Below are 11,340 nucleotides of genomic sequence, written 5' to 3' on the forward strand. Positions count from 1 at the left end.
GGGGGAAAATGAGGAAATGATGCCAGAGGCTTACGTGGAGAGCAAATGCTTTGAGAATGATGAGGGCAATGAATGTACAAATGTGCTTTACACGATTGATGTATGTATGGATTGTGATAAGAGTTGTATGAGCCCCTAATAAAACGATTAAAATAAATAAATTTTAAAAAGTTAAACCCATGGGCCATTTTTATTATAGCAATACACAATTAAAATTAGGCTTTTCTTCCAATTACTATTAAATTTTCAGTCTTCCAAAATTTGTCTGTCACAAGAGCATATGTACTCTTTTTTGGGGGGAGGGGGGGATAGAATATCTTTTGGCACCTTATTTTTCTCTACTCAAAGCCTTGGAGATCGCTCCATTAGCACCTTATATAATGGTAGCTCCACAAAGATACTAGCTTTTCCTATGTTTTTAAGTCATTAGTTGTGTATGTGTGTTATGCACCACTGAGTTCACTCTGAGAGACCCTGTATACAACAGCAAAAACAATACCTGTCCTGCACACTAATTCCCACAACTGTTATGCTTCAGCCTATTGTTGCAACCAGTGTCTTTTTCCAGGTTCTAGTTTCTATTTGCAGGAATGACTAGTCTCTGAAGAGTAGCAGCAAAAGAGGCAAGCCCCTCGACCAGATGGATTGACACAGTGGCTGCAACAAGGGGCTCAAACCAAACTATTGTGAGGATGACGCAGGGCTGGGGGATGATTTGTTCTGCTGTCAGAACCAACTCAACAGCACCTAAAATTAATCTTTCTTGATAATATGCAGAAAGTACCTGAAATGAAATCTCTTCTAAGGAGCACTCTGATTATATTTCCTCCAAGTAAAATTTGTTCTTCTGGCAGTCTGTGGTACTCTCAAAATTCTTGACCAACACAAAAACCTAAATCCATCCATTTTTCTGAGATAATTTTTATTCATCATCCAGCTTTCATATGCATGTAAAGGCATTCAAATTCCATGGCTTAGGTCCCAGTCACTCGACTGCTTTCCATTGGAATCCAACTCAATGATTCTATACAGGGTTTCAGAGATTATAAATCTTCACAGAAGTGAATGGTCTCATCCTTCTCCTTCAGAGCAGATGGTGGGCTTAAACTGCTTATCTTTTTTTTTTTTAAACATTTTATTAGGGGCTCATACAACTGTTATCGCAATCCATACACACATCAATTGTGGAAAGCGCATTTGTACATCATTCTCAAAACATTTTCTCTCCACTTAAACCCCCGACATTAGGTCCTCATTTTTCCCCTCCCTCCCCGCTCCCTCCTCCCTCATCAGCCCTTGATAGTTTATAAATTGGTATTTTGTCATATCTTGCCCTGTCCGACGTCTCCCTTCACTCACTTTTCGGTTGTCTGTCCCCCAGGGAGGAGGTCACATATAGTTCCTTGTAATCGGTTCCCTCTTTCCTACCCATTCTCCCTTTACCCTCCCTGTTTCGCCACTCACACCACTGGTCCTGTAGGGCTCATCCGCCCTGGATTCCCTGTATTTTCAGTTCCTATCTGTACCAGTGTACATCCTCTGGGCTAGCCAGACTTGCAAGGTCGAATTCGAGTCATGGTAGTGGGAGTGGGGAGGAAACATTTAGGAACTAGAGGAAAGTTGTTTTTCTCATCATTGTTACATCGCACCCTGATGGCTCATCTCCTCCCCGAGACCCCTCTGCAAGGGGATCTCCAGTGGCCTACTAATGGGCTTTGGATCTCCACTCCGCACTCCCCCCATCATTCACTATGGTAAGATTTTTTTAGCAAGCAGTCCAACAATTGCGTGACAGCACCTCCAGGGCTCTACGCCTTGAGCATCTTAGCACTTTTAAAGCTTTGAATAGGTGTTGTGAATCAGATTTGCCAGTGCAATTATGTTGTGTGATTTTTAAAAAATCATTTATTGGAGGCTCTTTACAGCTCTTAGGACATTTCATACATCAATTGTATCAAGCATTATTTGTACAAATGTTGCCATCATTTTCTAAACATTTACTTTCTATTGTGCCCTTGGTATCAGCTGCTCTTTTTTCCCTCCCTACCTCACATTCCATCCTCCTGACCCCTTGAAAAATTATAAATTATTCTTTTTGTATCTTACACTAACCGCTGTCTCCCTTCACCCACTTGTGTTTCTGTTGTTCATCCCCCCTGCCCCCACCCCAGTGGAGGCTAGGGTGGGGTGGTTGTCTGATTTCTTGACTGATGAAATCCTTGACAACTTCAATCTTCTCTCTGTTTATCATGATGCTGTCGATTGGTCCAGTTGTGAGGATTTGGGTTTCTTAACAATAAGCTTTAATCTTTGATCTTCATCAGTAAGTGCTTCAAGTCCTCCTGACTTTCAACAAGCAATGTTATGTTATCAGCTTATCACAGGTTGTTACTGAGCCCTCCTCCAATCATGGAGCCACATGTTTCCTCATACAGCCCAGTTTCTCAGATTATTTGCTCAGCATACAGATTGTGTAAGTAAAGTGAAAAGATACAACCTGGATGTATGGCTTTCCTGAATTTGAACCATGCAGTATTCACTTGTTCTGTTCACACAAATGCCTCGTGGTCCAGCCCAGGTTCTTCATGAATCCCCATTCTTCTAAATGTTACACATAGTTTGTTACGGTCTACACAGTCCAATGCCTTTGCATAGTCAAAACCCAAACATCTTCCGGATAGTCTGCTTTTAGCTAAATCCACCTGACATAATAAGCAAAGACCTCTTGTTCCATGTCCTCTTCTAAATCCAACTTGAATTTCTAGCAGCTCCTTGTCAATGTACTGCTACATTTACAATTGCTCATATGCAAATTAAACCAAGTCCATGAGAGCCAAAATATAACCTGGAGTATGTGCCACCTGAATTATGAAAACATCTCAGGAAAAGATCTAATGAATTGAACACCAATGGCAGAAGAACTAATGAATTGTAGGGTGACACGAAAAATGCATACATGAAGAAACCAAAAGTCAGTAAAAAAGACAGGAAAGAAAGAAAAGACCAAAGCAGATGTCAGAAGAGACTGAAACCTCCTCTTGAACATAGAGGAGCTAAACCAAATGGAAGAAATGAAATAAAAGAATTGAACAGAAAATTTTAAAGGGCAGCTTGAGAAGTAAAGTATTATAATAAAATACGCTAAGATCTGGGTTAGAAAGTCAAAAAGGAACAACACATTGAACATATCTTATGCAGAAAGTATCGAAGAAAAAAAATCAGGCCTCAAGTTCCAACACTGAAGGATCCCATGGGCAAAATATTGGACTAGGAAAAAACAAACAAAAAAAAAACAAAAAAAATATTGGACTAGGGAGAAGGAATTAAAAGAAGGTGGAAGGAATATGCAGAGTCACTGTACCAAAAAGAATTGGTCAATCAACAATTATTTCAAGAGTAAGTAGATGGTATAGAACCAATGGTATGAAAGAAGTCCAAATCACAGTGAAGGAGTTAGAGAAAAATAAGGCTCCAAGAATTTAAAGAACAGCAACTGAAATACTTCAATAAGTTGATGGGGCACTAGAAGCACACTCATTCATTAATGCAATAAATTTGGAAGATAGCTACCTAACCAACAGACTGGAAGAGATTCATATTTGTGCCCATTCTAAAGAAGGTAATATAGAAATTATCAAATTATATCACTAAAATTACACATAAGTAAAATTTTTCTGAAGATCATTCAACGATTGCAGCAGTACACTTGACTGGGAGCTGCAAGAAATTCAAGCTGGATTCAGAAGCGGTCATGGAACAAAGGTATCAATACCATTTGCTGATGTCAAGGGGATCCTTGGTTGAAAGCAGAGAATACCAGAATGATGCATGTGTTTTACTGACTCTGCAAAGGTATTATATTGTACAAATCGTAACAAACTATGGATAACAGTAAGAATTGGAATTCCAGAACTTCACTATCAGGAACCTGACGCATACCAAGAGGCAGTCTTTTAAACGTTAACAAGGAAATACTGCATCATTTGAAATCAGTAAAGGTGTACACCAAGATTATATCCTTTTACCACATTCAATCTATGCTGAATAATTGAAGAAGCTGGATTATATGAAGAATAGGGCATCAGAAATGAAGGAAAGATTATGAACAACCTGAAATAAGCAGGTAACACACAACCTTACTTGCTGAAAGCAAGTAGGACTTGAAAATCAAATGAAAATCAAAAACTGGAGCCTCCAGTATGGTAATGAATCTCAGTGTAATAAAAATCCTCCCAACTGGACCAATATACAACACCATGAGAAACAGAAAAAAGACCAACATTGTTAAGGATTTCTTTTCACTGAGCTCTACAATCAATGTGCTCTTCCCTTCTATGTTAGATAGGGTTCTCTAGAGAAACAAAACCAAGACACTTATGATTTTATATGTACATATATATATATACACATATATAAAACGTAAGAAATAAACAGCTAATTAATCTATAGAGCAGTACAAATGGCTCAGTGTAATTCGCTTCCGTAAGAAAGCTAATACACTGGCAGTCCTTCAAGTCGAGGGCCACCGGGTGCAAGTCAAGGAATCAGACAGCTGAGATTTCCATAGAGTAATTCAGACTATCCGGCCATAGGCAGCAAACAGCAAGGCAGGTCACCAACAGTCAGACAGTGACAGTCCCCAATTCAAGCACTGTATACTCCAACAGTGTGGTGAAGCAGGTCTTAAAGGAACCTCAAACTACAGCGACACAACACAGTCCACGGGTTAGGTGTCCCACCGGTAGTGTAGCTTGCAGATTGAGGCAGAAAACAAGCTAAGGCAGCCGCACACTGGTCCGATCAGCAAAGAGCAAGAGACAAGAAGGGTGAGGCTCACTGAGCCATTTATCTCTCTGCCCTTCAATTAATCCCACGTGTTCCTTGGCCAGTTTGGCAAAATAAACCTATCACATCTTCCTTCTCATTTTCTAGGTTCCAGCCACACTAGCCTTCTTCCTGACCCAAAAAATGTTCCAAGCTCATTTCTGGCTGAAGGCCTTTCCACCTGCTGTTATTTTTTCTTAGAATGCTATTTCCCTAGATCTTTGGCTGACCACCCTTCTCAACAATTGTTATTATTGTTGCTAGGTGCCATTAAATCTATTCTAACTCATAGTGACTGAGCAGAACTGCCCTGTCATAAGTTTTCTAAGTCAGCAGTTCTCAACCTGTGGGTCGTGACCCCTTTGGGGGTCGAATGACCCTTTCACAGGGGTTGCCCGATTCATAACAGTAGCAATGAAAATAATGTTATGGTTGGGGTTCACCACAACATGAGGAACTGTATTACAGGGTTGCAGTATCAGGAAGGTTGAGAACCACTGCTCTAGGCTGTTTTCTGAGAGCAGAAATTGAACGGTCAACCTTGCCTAAGTAGCCAAGTGCTTCAGCCCTAAACCACCTGGACACCTCAAAAGTCATGACACTCCACATACTATCTCCTCTGAGATTCCCCTAACCAGTTATTTTATTTTTAGCATTTATAAATGTGCAAGTTTTGTTCTTCTTGTTTTGACTTGTTTTATTTTAGTAAAGCACTTATTTCCTCCCGCTAGAATGAAAATTTCTTTAGGGCAGGGGCCCTTAAACTTTTTAAACAAGGGGCCAGTTCACTGTCCCTCAGACCCGTTGGAAGGCCGGACTATAGTTTTTAAAAAAACTATGAACAAATTCCTATGCACACATCTTATTTTGAAGTAAAAAAAAATGGGGCAAAAACACCCGACAGGCCGCCTGCTTTAGGGTAAGGATTTGGTCTAATATATTCACAGTTACATTAACTGTCAAAACACTACTTAGAACACAGGAAGTACTCAGCAAATACCAGACTGACATCATCCCCACTTTTCTATTGACTAAACTGGATTTACACTTCTCCTCAAAAGACATCTCAATAGGTTGAAGCAGCTTCATCATAATTTTTCATGACACTCTTCATTCTACCACCTTCCTACTCTCCCAGCCACCACATATATCGCCCCAACCCTTACTCAATCCTCTTCAGTGGCTACTTCATTCTCACTTTCATCGTCTACTTTCACCACATCTCCCCTAACAATTCCAGGTACTCCTACTGCACTACTTCAGTGTCTGACAATCATAGACAGCCCTGATTGGCATTTATTGTTCCTGCCTGTCCAGGAACAAAGGCGCCCTCATGGCACAATGGGTTAAGCATTAGGCTGTTAACGGCAAAGTTGGCATTTCAAATGCACCCGTTGCTTCTGGATAGAAAGATGAAGCTGTCTACTCCTATAAAGCATGTGAGTAACAGGGTTGCTGGGAGTCAGATCCCACTCAATGGCAGGTTTTCCCCAGAAATCAGAGTCTAAGCTACAAAGAGACAAGATAAAAAGCTTGTCCTTATTGTATCATCTCCACTAGGCCTAACATTCTCCTTCTATCCTAAATTCTCATTACATATTGAAGCCAAGAAATTCATTAGCAACAGTACCAGGTTTTAGTTTCCCCATTTCACACAATTTTCAAATGGAAAGAGGGCAACATCTCAATTGATGTAGGAAAAGTATTAAGAATGTATGAAATAGGGGCCATGAGGAGATGGAGATTAAATGAGGAATAATACATGCAATGAGTATGCTAACTTCAATGAGTGCCAAGACCAAGGACTTGATAAACAAAAGTACTCCTCACTTGTTATGAGTCTCCATATTCAACTAGCATAGCATCTCAAATGTAGTTATCATACATACATAATAATTATATAACAAATATATTAAAATTATAGCTATTACAAGAATATTCTCACGAGTAGTTTGATTAAAGCTCTCTGAAATACACAAGATCAAAAGAGCAGCTTTCTTCTCCAATGTCATATTCATCAACTCTCCCTACACTCCAAAATTACTATTTTATTTTAGCATAGTTTCTGCATTTTATCATGAGAAAAGCTAAACTTGCTTTACATAAATCACATTAGCAGACTATCATCCTAAAAGTTAACAAGTGAAACCTTTATAAACCTGAAATCTTGTTTCTACATTTGTGTTTAAAATGAATTTGCAAGAACACGGGTATAAAGTGAATTGTTAGCCTAGGAAAGCATTCTGCTTCGAAATCCCATAGTTTGAGATGTACGTTGATATTATTTGAATATTTGGGGTCCAGTATTAAAAAGATTACTGCATGAAGTTGAGTTTCACTACTTTTATCCACTATTTTATATTCACTCTCGTAAAATACCCATGTGGTTTTATTTATTAACAAAGTAAGAGAATGAAAACCCCTATTATCTAATGATCTTTTAAAAATTTTGGAAATAAAACTAAATGGGGGTGAAAATAATCATTATTATCACGCATTAAATTGCAACAGAAAGAGGTGATGCTCAATTCTTTGTGCCTTGATCACATTATAACATTATATTATAGCAGCACATTATACTACTAACAGACCACCATCACTATTACAGTAACAAACATGAGATTTTTTTTCTTAATGTTTAGGCACTGCATTTTGTGTTTTACACATGCTCAGCTCATTTGGTACTCAAACCTATAAAGAGTATACCATTTTTATTAACAGCTTTCAAATAAGCGATCTACAGTAATAGCCAGCCAGTGAACCAGTTCAGCTATGTAGGTGATATCCAGGCTGCAAAGTCCTTGTTCTTTCAATTATTTATTAACCATGACACAGTATTGAAACCAAAGAGTAAAAAAGTTTCAAAGAAACAAATTTTGATTTGGTGTTACCAGTAAACAGATCTCCCAAACAAAAGGAGCTTTATCACTAAATAATGAGTAACGAAAGTGTTCCAAACAGATTCTGGATAAGCATACATCTATATCATAGAAGAAACTACTAAACTGGATACTAGAAGTCATTGGTTTTTCCCTCTAATATAAGACATTATTATGATGAAAATATACACTAAAAACAATGTCAAATACAATAAAGATATGAGAGCTAAAACTTTTGTTTTAATCAATAATACCTGAGAGCCAGAACGTGACTGGACTGCCCAGTCTTACCACTTTTCTATGGCTCATTTTCATGGAAAACAAATACTTACTTTTTCCTTCTTTGACATGTTTCTACTTTTTTTTCAGTTCCAGCTTTTAGTTTCTACTGTTCATAAAATCAATTTCAAGTAAAAAGATACTCATACACATAAATGGTGTCTTCATGGTTGCCAAATGATCAATGTAATAAATGTAACCATTATAAGTCTGAGAACGATTATTTCAGAAACACTGTAGAATATAAAATCACCACAGTTAATATTTAGACTGTACAGCTCTACCTACCCTGTATTTTATCAGACTGAGTTCTTAATGCTAGTCTTTAGGTCTTACTCTTGCTTAACCACATTTTAAAAAAACATGAAAATACAAGAAGATACCCCCCAAAAACGGAATTTTTTTCTCATGGCGTTTTATTTAAATTTTTTTACAAAACAATCTTATCACCTTCAAAGTACTTTCCATTACACTTTATGCATTTGTCAAACCTGCGATTCCATTCTTGGAAACATTTTTCAAACTCATATGTTGAGATGGCTGACAGCACCTCCCTCGTTTTTTTCTTCCCCTCTTGTAAGTCATCAAATCACTGTCCTTCCATGTCCCTCTTCATTGGCAGAAACAAAAAGTAGTAGCATGGAGCAAGGTCAGGTGAGTAAGGTGTGTGGGGCAAGAGAGGCATGCTGGTTTTTTTGTTGTTAAAAACTGGCACACTGAGATGGCTGCTTGAGCAGATGCACTGTCATGGTGGCAAAACCAGTCCCCCATCTGTCACAAATCAGGCCTTTATTGTCTCACACTGTTAAGCAGTCTTTTCAGAACCTCTAAATAGAAAGCTTGATTAACAGTTTGACCTAATAGAATGAACTCCAAATGCACAACAAGGAGACATTTTCATCATTCAGGAAGTAGACGGACGCCCAGAAAGAGGTTCGTCATCAATCGACATGTCACCTTTTTTAAAACCAGAAAACCACTTGGTACACTTGAGTTTTTCCCATAGCACTGTCCCTGTAAGCTGTGGTCAACAGCCCAACAGTTTCTGCAGCATTTTTCCCAAGCAGGAAACAAAATTTCACAGCCTCACAGTGTTCTCTAAAATCAGCCATCACAAAATACAAGGTTCGAAAACAAAACAAAAAAATACAAGGTTTGAGTGAAAGTGCTTTTACAAAAAAACTAACTGTGACCAGAGAGAACCTTCCCAGGTGACTGCCACTGGGTGTACTCACTCAGAGCAAGTTGCTCAGTGCTCACCTAGTGGGAAAAACGGATACTACCAAAGCTCCACTCTGGTCCAGCGCAATTCTGATTTTTAGGGGGTGCTACCTCTTAGACAGCAGTCAACTCTTTCAGGATGTTACAGCCATTCATGCAAATGAGTTCATTAAAAAAATCCACCTTCAAAATAGAACAATGAAAGTAAAATCTGTGATGTGACTAAACCCTAAAAGCAAAATTCACTGTCATCAAGTTGTTTCTGACTCAGAGTGACCCTATAGATCAGGGTACAACAACCCAGGGGTTTCCAAGATGGTAACTCTTTACGGGAATAGGGAAAAACACATCTTTCTTCTAAAACTAAATTCATTTAAAGTCCAAATGGGTCACCTTTGGAGGTTAGACTGCCAAGAGGACACACAAAACTCATTTTTCTGAAAACTGATAGGGAGATAAAATGCTGTATATTTCTATCTTTACTACAGACAAAGCTCCATAGCCCTAAGCACTTAAACTGCTAACAATAAGATTGGAAGTTCAAACCTACTAGTCCCTTCTCAGGAGAAATATGAGGGAAAATGTCTACTTCCATAAAGATTTTCAGCCTCAGAAATTATGAATTAGAATTAGCTCAATGACTATAGATTTGAGTTGGCAGTTCCTGTATAAACTGTATTTCACATAACCAAACTATTGGTGGCTAATAGCCCTTCTTTATGGAAGAATTCCAACTAATAAATACAGAAGGAATTGAATTGGAACACTCACCAATCCAATCGGTGGATTAAAGGATCTAAAAACAATTATCACCAAGGGCTCAAGTAGAAAGCAAATGTTTTGAGAATGATGAGGGCAATAAATGTACAAATGTGAGGGCAACAAATGTTACAAATGTGTTTGACACAACGGATGGATGAACTGTGATAAGAGTTATATACGAGCCTCCAATAAAATGATTTAAAAAAAAGAAAGAAAACAATAAACACTCATCAGTAGCAGCTAAAACCACTAGGTAACAGGCTGATGGGGCACTTTTTAAATGGAGGAAGGAAGCAGACTACCCCAGAACCCACTGATCAATTTTGACAACACTAAGGCAACCATATGACTGCTGAGGTTATGTATTAAGTGAAACTACTATTGGATGAGATTAAAAGGATCTAATAAAAAGACAAGTTTCAAAAAAATCTAAAGAACAGAAAAACATGCTAAAGAACAACCTAAGGACGAATACAGTCATAAACAGAGTGTAGGATATTCTATAAGAAAACTGATCTAGTTTATGCAACAGATAACTGTTATAAGACTATTACAGATTAAGATTTGAGCTCTGGTAACCAAATGCTCATTTAGACCTTGATTCTTCTTTTTCTTTTTAATCTGAGCAATCAAGTCCTTAGCCACTTTAATCATGGAGGGAAATAGCATCATTAGATTGCTATCCACCTCCATTGAGTTTAATTCTAACTAATAGTGAACCTATAAAGGTTTCCCAAGACTAAATTTTTGATAGCAAACTACACTATCTTTCAACCCTATCGCAGGTGGTGGGTTTGAATTGCCAACCTTAGGGTTAAGAAGTTCAACACTTACCTAATATTCTATGACTAAGAGCTATCGCAACCTGGCAAGAAATCTGTGTAACTCACAGAATTAACAGAGGTTAACATGATAGAGGCGTGTGAAAGTTGGACACTGAATAAAGACGATGAAAGAATCAAGGCATTTGAACTGTGGTGCTGCAGAAGAATACTGAAAGTACCACGGACTGCTAGGACAAACTGACTACCCTGTTTTGGAAGAAGGCCAGAGTGCTCCTTGAAGGCAAGGATAGTTAAGACTTCATCTTTTGGACATTTTGTCCAACGAAGCCAGTCCCTGGAGAACAACATGTTTGGTAAGTAGTGGGGCAGCGGAGGGGGAAAGCCCTCAAGGAGATAGACTGACACGGTGGCTGCAAGAATAGAAACAAATGTGAGGATGACCCAGGACCAGGCAGTGTTTTCCTCTCTTAGGCAGGTCACTATGGGTCAGAACCGACTCCATGGCACCTAACAACAACCTAATGGAAAGACTATGGTTAGAATTCAGGGTTACTACCAGGCAGCTGAGCTTCATGGCTGTATCTACATCG

This window comes from Echinops telfairi, unplaced genomic scaffold, assembly GCF_000313985.2.
Source record: "Echinops telfairi isolate 266 unplaced genomic scaffold, ASM31398v2 ScPeMD7_7420;HRSCAF=8458, whole genome shotgun sequence".
Classification (NCBI taxonomy): Eukaryota; Metazoa; Chordata; class Mammalia; order Afrosoricida; family Tenrecidae; genus Echinops; species Echinops telfairi.